We start from the raw sequence: 13109 nt of genomic DNA, 5'->3' as shown, positions 1-13109 counted from the left end.
GGTGAGGAGTAAGAGGTGGAAAGATACAGAAGGTTAAGAAGGATGTGATGAAAGATGGCAAGATTTAGGAGATGAGGGAGAGGAATTGCAGATGAGAAATTTGCAGAATGATGAGTTAAAGATGAAGGAAAGGATAAGGGTGAAGGTTATAGGGATAAAAAGAACATAAAAGAAAGAAGGAAAAAACAGAGAGAGGGAAACATAATTAAGGTTAGCTCCTGAATCAGAGACATGCAACACAACACAGTGCAGTTTAACAAAGCATTTTCAATACCAATGTGTGCATGGCTCTGAAAACGGCAGTACTGCCAAAGTAATTGTCTTTCAACCTTCAAACCGATTCAGCACCAACAATAACAAAGGCTACATGAATCAGATTGTAATCAGGGCGCTCCTTCATCTCTACTATCCTCATCTCTCTTTCCTTTTCCTTCATGTTTACTCTCTTTATCTACCAATTGTGAGCAGAAGCACCAAAGTAAGTGGCAATTCATTTTGTTTACTTGGACTTGTTTTCACCGGCTAAAGGGAAGGAGAGCAAGCAAGAGTGACCACATTAGAAAAAAAGGAGACAAAGATGAGAGTAGGTTGTGCAATGTTAAGTTTTCTTTTAAGCGCTGCAGTCAATGAAAGACCATGAAATTCTAATGGGCACAAAGAGGGACATAAAACACCCACGCTTTAAAAAGAGTGAGAAAGAAAGAGAAGAGGGCATCGGGTGAGACATATGTTCACACTTCCTCAGTTTTCTTTAAAGCATGAAAGTGTAAGAGAGCCGTTGCATTCACAGAGAACAACATGAATCGTGATTTGTAGCCCTTCTTTTTCAGCTGTTAATTAATCTATGCTAAAAAAAAAAAAAAAAAGTTTAGTTCAAGGGAACATTCACAGTATGAGTACATCCATATTATTCATATTCCTCAGTAAATCAGAGGTTTGAAAATGCGTGATGTTGAATCACCTAACTTCCAGAAAGACCTTCAAAAACATCAACCACCATTTAATGTGTTCATCAAAGTTTGTCTGTTTGGTCAAAAAATGATTCTTTGGCCACTCAAGGGCAGCGGGAACAAGCTGTAATCACAACACTGTCATATTATCATACATATACAGTATATCTTTAAAGTCAATTTGCCATGATTATACATCCAACATTAGCATTCATTTGGATTCATATTTGTGACTAACTGGCAAAGGTTAGTCAAATATTCACTCCCTAGTTAATCCGTTTTTTGTCTCCATCACCAACGCTTGAGGTCAATATCTGGTTCTTTAGCTGCTAAATACACCAGTATGTTCAGCGAGTTGCTAAGTTTGTCTGTTGTGTGGTGCTGGGCAGGTAGTGTGCAGCGGGTCTTATAAGGTGCCTGCTGATGTTGTCCATGAGAGTTGTGTACCAAAAAACAAAGGCAATGAGCTGAAAGATGCTCCAGCAGTGGAGCTGAGGTAAACTGCAGCACTGTATGATAATTACCCGTAGGTTCATCTGTACAATCGACTCCTTTCACATTACACACAGTTATGTTATTATAAACACCTATAAAATTATAAAAAATTATAACCACTATGTTCATATCCTCTTACACGCATTTAGAGAATAAGACCAAACATTCATCGGACAGGTAGCTGCTTGGTGATAACCTCCACTCTGATGTGAAAGCAGTCATACGTGAGTTATTTTTAGGGTGAGTTGGGTTTTAAGGAGTGCGTGCTGGAGAGAGAAAAGAACAGCGAGAGAGCTGAAAAGGTGCAGTGACGCCTGACTCGGCATAAATTGTCACCTTTTGGAGCAACTCCGCATTCTGCTGCTCTTCAAAAGCCAGCGCACCTCTTAATCCTCCCAAACACATACACACACACTCAAATATGAATTGATAGCGTTTGTCCTTGAGGCATTGATCTGTTTACCTGAATTAATGAAACTGGTGTATACTGTAATGGATTCCCTTGAGAAGAAGTTGTTAGGTTGTGTTTACACTTATTAGGATAGCATAGAAAAACATTTTTTTTAACTTTCAAAAGCAATGGGCAAGATACTACAGACTAAAAACATTTCCATAACTAGCTTTGAAAGTATTATATTAGCATTATATCAGCATTGTATCATATTTATAATGACAATGATGAAAAACAAAACTAAAAAATAATATTACTAGGGATGTTTGTCTTGCAGTTCAGAATAATAACATCATTATGATGACAGTGGTTAGGAGGAGGATGAAGATGAAGAAGAGGAGGAAGGAACAAGGTTGGCATATTTAGAAACTCATTTCCCTGGGTTTTACAGGGTCTCCTACTGAGGCCAGCAGGGGCGTGTGATATGATTGGTTAGATGGTAAACGAGCTGTGACAGCGTTTTAATCTGACCTGATGGAGTGAGCGGACATCCAAGCAGAAAGAGAAGGGCGGGGGTGGGAGCAGCAAAAGAGAGGATGGCAGGAATGCAGACAGAAAGAGGATGACAAAGATGAAGTGACGCTCAGTATGTTCATATTATTGCTAAAATGTGACGGAACACACTTGCTTCCATCTCATGAACCCACTCAGAGCAGGTGCATTGATTTGTGTACATCAGGATTTGGGAGTGTCACTTTTAAGCGACTGTAGCATGTAAGGAATCTGCAGAAGTTTAAGTTACAGCCTTATTGATCACTTAAGTGAGATCTGTCCTCTGTATTTGACCTTTGTTCCAAACACTAGGAGCAATGGGCAGGCACAGTGCATTGCTTCCTGTGGTCAGTGCTTTAGATAAAACCAGTAACAAGAGTACCCTGTTAACACTTTACTTTAACCCTGCTAAGCTTTTGGACTGATGCTGGGAGCAGACAGACTCTGTAGTAAGAAAGTACATACAATTTTACTAACAGCCAACTGTTCAGCTGTGAAAATTACCTTATTTATAGGCCCTTATTTTGAGTTGGCAGAATAAAGTCAGATTTTGGATTGGACTTTGGCTACAGCACCAACAAAGCTTCAAGTATTTTTGTGTGTTAAATACCCACTGTAACAAGCCTTGTAACAAACTCGGTTAAGTCTAAGGAATATTCAGAATACTTCACATGCTGTATCCACAGACTCACTGGTATGGAGAGAATTCTGCTCAAAGAATTTCAGATTTTTTTTCCTTTCACCAAAAATAAAAAGCAGACAACTTGCTGCACAACAGCCCTGTTGGGGGCTGTCTGGGACCATGGAGACTGACCATTCACACAGTTTCTGGCACTTTACAAAGATAAGGCTATATTGGGAAAACGTTAATAGAGTTATTAAAAATATTCTGGGATAAGAAGTCACAAATACTTGTGCTGTGATGTATCTTGGAAACATTGAAGGTACTGTGATGAGAGAAGATTTCTGCCTGACCAAAGCTCAACTCGCAGCAAGTAAGAAAGCCGTTACCAGAAATTGGATTCCATTCCAAATCATAAACAGCGGCTGGAAATTATCCAAGACATTTTTGAGAATGTTGAGAGGACATATCTTTTAATAGTCAGAGAAAATACACTGAAAAAGAACTGGAAAAAATTGAACATTTATATGAGACGCGACACTGACTAAATTAATGCCTAATCACAATAGTTGTATGAATATTGAAATATTATATATATATACTATATATATAAACTCTATTGTTATTTTATTTTTTATTTGGTTATGTACGTATGTCTTATTTGTGTTGATACTGTTTATATTCTTGGGAAAACTCAATAAAAATTTGAATGTGATATGTAAACAGTGTTCATCAGGATTGGAGTTGTGTCTTCTTGTGTTAGCCCTGTCACCCAAAACCAAATATGCTGCATTCATCAACATCAAACTGCATTTCTATCTGTGTTCAAGATATTTGCTTGACAAATGGATTCCTTAGGTCTATAAATTTACCTGTAGTAGCTAAATGCCTATGGTGCATTTTTATAACAAATTTATTTAGGATAGTGACAACATCACATTAGACCCATACATTTAACCTGAGATGACTGAGTAACGAAATGTCATTCCTTTTATCATGTCAATTTAAGTTCAGGTAAGGACTTCAGAACAAAAACAGATACTGATGGAGTAAATGAGGGTGTAAATAAAACCAGATCACGTCATTAAGGGAGCCCATTACTGTATATGTCCGATTGGAGCGTTTCATCTAAGAAAGAGCATCTAAAATGGTTCTGTGTCTCAGGGGTAATGAAAGACAACTATACTACAGAGAACAGGAAAATGGATTGGCAGAGGACAATATGATGAACAACATGTCTGCTTCTAAATGTGTATTCCTTGATTTGTTTATGTGTGTGCGTGCATGTGTGTGTGAATTTAAAAGAGAGGGGGAGGTAATAACTAGTGTTTGGCCTTGGAGTGAAGTTGGAGAACACGTTTACCTACTAGAGGCCGATGGAGTGCGGTTGATTCAGATAAGACACGAGAGAGTGCAGAGGCTTGCATGTTCAAGTGTGTGTGCTTATATGTGCACATATATTTCGCTACCGTTCAGGACATGTGCGTTGTGATGTACATGGATGAGCTTCGGAAGTGACGTCCTTGATTTTGATTTTTTTTTCATGCCCGTGTGAATGTGCATGTGCGTTTGAGGCAGTGTAAATGTGTGTGTAGTTGTGTCGTATGTGTTGGTATGCAACAGGCGAGTCATTCTATAGCGGGTCATGTATCATCTATGATAGCCAACAGATTGCCTCTGCAATCCTCTGTGTGAAAGATTAATGGCATGCTGTTCCTCTTTTTCTCTCTCACACACTCACACACTCACACACACACACACACACACACACACACACACACACACACACACACACACTTCTGAGCTATGCAGTTTCTCTTCATTCAATGCACCTAACAGAAGTGTGTGCACAGGAGCTTGCATGTTTTTTCTTTTTTATCTTTATAGGAACTAATGGAAGATAAAGATGTTTCCCGTAGGTCAAATCTCAACTTAATTCTTAAAATTATGCTTTTTGTTACTGATAGTAATCGCATCTAGACATACCTGTCGACACAATTGCCACAACAAAGCCCAACACACACACATATGGGAAGATATGCCTATAAGAAATACAGACACAAACCACAAAGAACAACTGCCTGAACCAGTGCTGGATGTTGATTTCCTGCCTTATCAAGGCTGTCTTCCCAAGTTAAACAACTGAATCAGTCAGTCAAGCAAGTGCCCCAAAACCTGTTTACCTTTAAGTAACAAAGTGCTCTAGTGGCTCTAGCAAATATGACGGAGGGGTCACTATGGAGATGTTATTGTGGAGTGACAAAGTCTGTGCAAGGAAAAGGTCGGGTGGATGGAAGAGTCAACAACATCACATTTCATCAGCAATCAACCATCATCATCAGTGTTATCTGTCATTTACAGCAGGGGGTTTCAACTGGTTTTGTCCCAGGGAAAACCAAGAAGCAACTCAGGGACCACTGCTTTGGCGGATGTTTGTTTTATTTTGCACCAAGCTTAAAATTAAGGAGGATAGACCTATACAGGCTATTTATTTGCATGATGATCTTAGTTTCTCTATAAGCTGCGTTTTAACGTCATCAGCCATTTCCACAATCCGACGTGCGTTTTTAATTTGTTTGCACAGTCTTCACTTCCCATGGTTGTACACATATCCGCAGTTGCTGGCAAAATAAGTTGTTCGGCGATTGTGTGGGGTTTTTTATATTGTGCAACTCTAAGCGCCACCTGGTATGAGGCTTTAAGAGCATTTTCACTGCTTGTTGCACTGTTTTTCATGAGTGTCTGCTGTCCCTTAAAAATACGCAGCATTTCTTCAAAATACTGGATAGGCTTGCCTTTCAGTGAACTATGGTGGGTCTCCAGATGCCGCGTTAGTTTTGAGGGCTTCATTGCTTCATTTGACAGGCGTGCCGAGCATATGAAACATACTGGAATCTCATCTCCTGCTTTGTTGGTGGTGAAAGTGAATCTGAGTTTAATATACTTTTCTGCATCATATTTTCCTTCTGCCAGTCTCTCCCTCTTACGTTTCCTTGAGTCCTTCTCTTAGGGGGCTGGTTCTTCAGGGGGGGCGTCTGGTTCTTCAGTCTCCTCTGTGACTGTCGTTCCAGCAGAGGCTGCAGTCTCAGCCTGCTCTGCAGGTTTTTTCCTGACAACGAATCGGTCCATGATTTCCATTTACAATTTCACGGACCACATGCAATACCGCCACTGACCACCAGAGGGCAGCGGACCCGATTTACAGCATGAATACAATCGTTCACTAACCATAACCATGTGTTTATTATTGTAACCATAATGACAAAGGCCCTGTAATCTAACCAAGTAGTGTCTAAACCTAACCAAACCATAACCATTGCTTTGTCATAACCTAAAACTATTTCCTGCCGATTGGAGCATCACATCGGAAAACGCCTCTATACATCGTTATGGAGTGCATGAACAAAGTATTGAGCATTGTGTTGTTTAATTTGATGAATTTGTTGAACTTTTAGCTCATAAATCTATTAAAAACTTTAAATTGTTCAAAAGTTGATAACCGAATACCTGCATAACAAATAACATTTCCATGAGCCTCAGCTACACTTTTTGTTAAGTGCTAATAAGCAAATGTTAGCATGCTAACATGCTACTCTCAAATGGTGGTGTAGATGCTTAGTCTTTTACAAGTAGTAGTTTTACAAGCATCAATCAATGTAATAATGCGAAGATGGGCTTCTAACAGGTGGTGTTTTTTTCTCTTACAACCTGAGTTCTGCTAAAACCATCAGCTCATTTAAATTAGGGCTTAAAATGTTATTGATTGCTGTGGCTTTCTATTGAATTAAATGTGTAACCCCTTTTTAATCTTTAACTATTTTCTTGCTTTTGCCTTTTTTCTGTTTTCATTTTTTATTAAATGTAATTTTAATGTCTTATTGTCTTATTTTTTTTTTAAGTATTTCTATGCTTTTGCTTTTGTTTCTGCTTTCACTGTCATTTAAGTGCTTTTGTTTCTGTTTTTATTGCCATTTAAATGCAATTTTAATGTCTTCTTAGTGTTTAGATTTTACTGTATTACTATGCGTCTGTGAATCACTTTGAATTCCCTTGTGTTTGAATGGGGTGGTATAAATAAACTTGCCTTGCCTCCCAGAAAAATGATGGAATCATATTTTCAAACTATTTCGGACACACCAGACATCACGGGTGGCATGTGTTCAATTTGATTATGCAAATCATGAGCTTGTTAAAAACTAATTTCCTTGTTTGTTAAGGCCTGCTGACAGGGGAAATGCAACACTTTCTGCTGCTCTCTGATTGGGGAGCAAACGAGACATGTTTTATCAAGTGATGATGACAGATATGTTAATAAATGCTGAGTTTGTCAGTTACTAGTGTGTCCGATGTTTCGGTTAACCAAGGCATGAATGTTTGATTAGGACACAATAGAGGATCAGAAGGACACTGAAAAAGTTTCTTCTGGTTCTCCTCCTTGTCTTTCATCTCTTGTATCATTCTCTTACATGGACGAAAGGTGTGAAAGAAAGTAAATTGACTGATTGATTGAAACAGCCGGAGAGACTCTACGGTAGATGGAGGCAGAACAAAGGGCGTGAAGGCAAACAGACACACATGGAAGCAAATCAGATTACCAGATTAAAGATTAAAGGTGCAACAGGGAGATAATGGAAGGCATAATAAAATAAAACAATAAGCGGGATCATAAAAGTGAAGAAGAAAAGAAACGAGACACCTAGGGTGAGTAGAACAGCGAGAAGATTATTTGTGGAATTTATACAAAAATTTCATAAACACAGGGTTGACTAGGTTCTAATCAGTGACTTTGAGAGTAATCATTAATTAGTGAGTAAGCTCCACTGCTCAACTGTAGTTAGTTAGTCATGCCATTAGCTGGATCTGTAGCTACCATTAACTATTCAACACACCCATGGCCATTTACTCAATACTTACACATGACACTCTCACACACACACACACACACACACACACACACACACACACACACACACACACACACACACACACACACGAGAAGTGGGCTGTAATTTCAGATGTTTATTGACTGAGACAGATCCAATCCTTCTGGGATGTTCACTGGTGATCACTTTATCTCCCTGCCCCTCTCCTGCACTTGCTCTTGGTCTTTCTCAATGTACACCCTGTCACTTTTCTGCCATTTATTCATTTCCACTTTTTAAAAATTCCACTCCCATCACCTAACTGTCCGTCACTTTGTTCCCACCTTTTCATGTGGCGACCAGGTCCATCACCGATATTAAGGACTCAAAAGCCTGGGCTTGAAAAATGACAGGTGGATGGTGCAAATGCCACCTCAAGGTCACTCTGACAATGAGTGTGAGTGTGTGGTTCATGTCTGCTGCCTGCCATTACCTTCTGCTTGATTGGAAAGGTGAAGGGAACACAAGTTGGTGTGTCTGCAAGAGACAGAGCATGCAAGCTTCTTAGAGAAAGAAGTGTTTCATGTGCCACCACATACAGATAGACAGACAGATAGATAGATAGATAGATAGATAGATAGATAGATAGATAGATAGATAGATAGATAGATAGATAGATAGATAGATAGATAGATAGATAGATAGATAGATAAATAGATAGTGGGAGAGTTGAGTAGGAGTGTGTGTTACACTGTGTCTCCCAGACTGCAGAGATGACTGCAGCAAGGAGAGAGGGACCCACACTGAATATCAATGGACCTACTATTGCAGCTCAATACACAATACACAACACACACACAGTCTCACCCACACACACATATACACAGCGTATAAAGTCAAACAACACAAGTCTCAACACATGGACCAGTTGGCAGACAGATGCTCATGAAGGTTATAAGACAGAGTGGGACGACAGATAAAACAAGAAGAGGATGTGTACTTCCTTAAGAAAAACACAAATAATGACTGTAAAGCATACAGACACAAACGCATTCAAAAATCAACATATATAATAGACAGGAAGGCATTCAATGCAGTCTGTTAGAAAATCTCTTCTGGTAGAGGCTGCCTACTTTCCATTTATTCCCAGCTCCACAGTAAAAGTCAACCTCAACACTGCAGCAGTTACCACACTGCAAAGTACAGGGTGTTTTCAGATACTTGCAGATCAGGACGTCTAAGTCAACTCCAATTAAATCAGCAGATCACAGGACTAATGTAAAAAAACAAAACATAAATAAAATAGCTGATTAATTCGTACTTTGATACTTTCATTGCATTGAAACTCATATAGCGCCAGTTCAGTGGTGCATCCTCATTTCCATTTAATTCTTCACCATTTCCACCTTTTGTAGTATTTTTAAATACTTTAAATACTAAACATTTTAATTTACTTGATCATTGACGCATACAGGGAGTGAGGTTCCACTAGCCTTAATTCCCATGTAAAATTGCACCTGTATTACACACCGCACAGAAGAGTGTTATGCTCTATGATTGATCAAAAGAGAAATGATCTCCAATTCTGTGTGTTCTTCTTTATGAGAAATTAGTTCAGTGTGTTGTTTGTAGACATTGCTCTCTACTATGTTCTTAATGTAAACACTGGCTATTTCAGCTACAGGAAACTTGAAGGAGTTGTACGGGCAGCAGGGACATGTCTTGCTATTTGATAATAGCTTTGTCTTTGTTGGAGCTACAGCACATCTCTGCTGTCAGTGAAGTTGGCATTATGACTTTACCTGCCTGCAAAGGTGAACAAAGGAATGGGAGATTAAAGGAAATGTACAGAAGGGAAAGAAAAAATGATATGGCATGATGATATGCATGACAGGTCTCCCTTTCTAAGGACTTGATCTCGTGTTTCTGCGGAGCACACTCTTACAGTGGAGGCTCATCCATCACACGGTTTTATGGCAGAAAATTCTGGTCTGAAGGCTTATTTAATTTCTTTATCAATTAATCTGATGAACAACTTAATTTAACTCTTTGAACATGACCTCTTTTGAGTTTTCTGCCTCTTCTTGCATAATCATAAATTGTGTCATTACTTAGGCGTTCCAGTCACTCAGTTTATGTGGACTGGTTTTATGTGAGTACGAGGTACAGTCAAGTGTTTGATGTCTGAGCAAGTCAGTCAAGCCTCATCATTCCCTGCAGCACACACTTAAGCCCGGGGAGTGATGATAACAATTTTCCCTTCCCTCAGACTCCTTGACTACAATCAGTGGCTACAGGTGGATGCTGGGGTGGAGGTGAGGCTGATTAAACGCTGTACCTAAGCAGAATGGTGGTGGTGATGGTGATGATGATGATGATGATGATGATGATGTAGCAATGCTCACAGTGAGTGGTGTAGCAGTTTAAGTATGACAGATTAAACAAGACGAGTGCGCTGGGAATGTGCTGCAACGAGCAGAGAGTGTAATGAGTGCAGCATCACTCCATTTGTGTTTCGTTTACATTCGCCTCAGAGCCATTGAGAAACACTGACAGGTGTTGTTCAGGCAGGGAGCTTTAGTCATGTCATCTGACCTGGATGGTTATCAATAATGACAATGACCTCTGGAGACCCTGTAGAACTAATTGTATCCTGCATAGTCTTAAAGCCTCAGTATTCTTAAAACAAAACCCTCTCCCTCAACACTGGAATTTGGGGAACTGCATCTGACAACTTTCCGAATGTCCATATGACAACAGGACATGCATGTCCACTTTTAACACAGCGACTGGTCAGGTGTGTGGAGATGAGAAAGGCAGCTGTACAGCTAAATGCAACACCATGATTGACCTCATGACGAGACTATCCAAGTCTTCACTCTCATCGCCATTTACAGTATATGATTCATTGCATCTCACCCCTCTCTTTCAACGCTCTAGCTTTTTAGACATGGTCAGATATCATGCGCTATGAATTAGTTTGCTTCAAACATACTGAACCCTTTGTTGTACAGTGTGATCCTGCTTTTTATTTCCTATGCTGCCATCAGTGAGGAAGAATCATGTTCACAACACATGTAGGTGGAGGGTTAATTGAAAAAAGTATCAATGAAAAAATAAGTCCTGAGCGGTGACTCCAACCACACTTTCATTTAAAAATGAGTGGGTCTGAAATGTTGTGTATTTAATTTATGGTTTGGAGTCAATGTTTGAGCATTATTTGTTTTGGTAGCCATCATTATGTGTTTTCACTTCTCCACCACAGCCTCCTCCTCCTTATTATGGAGCAGTAATTTAACTTATGTTTGATAGAATGTCTCTATATTGCAGTTAAATGCTATGCATCTCCAAACCTCTGCTGTGCACACACCAGGGAGTTTCATATCACAATTCAAAAAAAAGTGTTTCCATCAATTTACTCCCTGATCATCCTGGAAACAGAGTCACGCCACTGAATACCGCTGCAGTGCCAGCCTTTGAATCGACACGATGAATTATTATTGTAGTGTTTTTTATGAGAAAGACATCTGAGACGAGAAAAGTTTACATTGAAACCTCTTTTCTTGTTTGAAAAGTCCAGTAAAGAAAACAAAAAGAACAAGAAGAAGAAAAAGTGTGTAAATGACAGATTTCGCATTGTAAGAATATAATCTGGCATTTATGACTTTAGTAATCCTTACCCATAGAGGAGTTGTGCTGTATTGGAAGTGACAGGGGGGGTGATTTACATGATGAACACTGACTTCATGTTTAGTATCACATCATTGAGTTGACAGCTGTAGCTTATGTGCACACATCTATAACAGGACCTGCAAGTAACAAAAAGGTCTGCATGTGTGTTGGGTTGTTGTGAAACTGCGCACTGGGTGTTTTTTTCCCGCATATGCGTGTGCAAGCAACGTTAGTTTGCAAGGCCTCTGTGTATTTATGTGCACATCGTGCGTGATTGTGTGAGTGTGGCTGAGTGCAGGTGGTGTGGGCGTTTTCCATTTTGTGTGTTGGGGCTAGAATTAGCCTGTCAGTCACAGTAAAGTGGGGAGGAGTGGGAGACGACAGGTGTCGTGGAGGGGGGAGAAGAGAGAGAGTGAACGAGATGGATGAGAGAGCAAAAGAGAAAGGCAGAGGAGCAAAAGAATGGGGACAAACAAAGTTTGGGCGGCTGAAGTTTTGTACCGTTCTCGAATGAGAAGTGCTAATTGGAATGCAGTAAACATGTTTGAGAGCAACAACAGAAGTTTGTTTAGAACAAATAGAAAGTTAATGAAAAGTATGAAGTTCGTGTCCACACTGACAGTGTTTTCATTATAACATGTTGAACCAGTGCGCACATTAAGGGCCAAACAACTGATTCTGATTAAGGTCACTAAAAAAAGAATTAGCTCATTATCCTGTTAGAGGCACAGAATCAAAAACGTGAAACAAAACTGTGTGTATTAAAAGTAAATCTGCATTTGTAACTACTCATCTTTGTCCTACAGCACAATACGAACCACCAACTGCTTCTTCTCCACCTCTATGATGAAGTGAGAAGTGTCCATTCACATATCTGCAACCCATTCTTATTATTGTCTCAAGAACATTTTGCTGAACAGCTCACACTTTTTCCTTCTTTCAGCTCATCACCTATCACTCCTTTCTGTCATTTGCTTTGGACGGACGCTCTCCCAACTGCTCCTTCTCTCCTTAGATTTGCTCCCTAAAGGTCTTGAGGATGACGGCCATGAATATTTCACTAAACTGCATTCTCAGGTTATCAATAATAAAATGCCATATTCTTATAAATATTCTAAAAATACAGCTGGACTCTGCCTCTTCAGTGGTACATTAAAAATTCATACACACCTAGAAAACCCGCTAAATCTCCCACCATTGCGCACCCATATGGACATGAACCGCTGGACTGTGTGCAGGTGGTTTCTTCTCACTTTTGTGTTTTTGTGTGCGTGTGTGTGTGTGTGTGTGTGTGCATGCTTGTGTCTGTGTATGTGCCTTTATAGCACATCTTAAGCTTCTGTAGCACACGGTGTCAGTCCAGTTCAGTGAAAGCCAGTAAAGTGCTAAGAGGTGATTCACATTGTCAACAGTCTGAATCACCAAAGCCTAATACTACAGCACTCTAACATTGCAGACAGTTAGACAAACACACACACACACACACACAGACACACGCACACACACTATTCCCAGCCCACACGCACTCTTATGAACACATCCTGCCTACTGACTCAAATACTTTC

At 39.7% G+C, this 13109-nt stretch overlaps 1 protein-coding gene across 2 annotated transcripts in view; it reads right to left on the bottom strand.

Moving 5' to 3' along the window:
- The window catches only part of gria4a (glutamate receptor, ionotropic, AMPA 4a), a 100726-nt gene that overhangs the window by 20816 nt on the left and 66801 nt on the right, over positions 1–13109 (bottom strand). The gene's annotated exons all lie outside the window — the stretch shown is intronic.

The sequence above is a fragment of the Seriola lalandi genome, unplaced genomic scaffold (assembly GCF_002814215.2).
Source record: "Seriola lalandi dorsalis isolate HSWRI2012SDOR001 ecotype SW California unplaced genomic scaffold, Sedor1 jcf7180002054313, whole genome shotgun sequence".
NCBI classification, from domain to species: Eukaryota; Metazoa; Chordata; class Actinopteri; order Carangiformes; family Carangidae; genus Seriola; species Seriola lalandi.
This window is presented reverse-complemented; position numbering and strand designations above follow the sequence as displayed.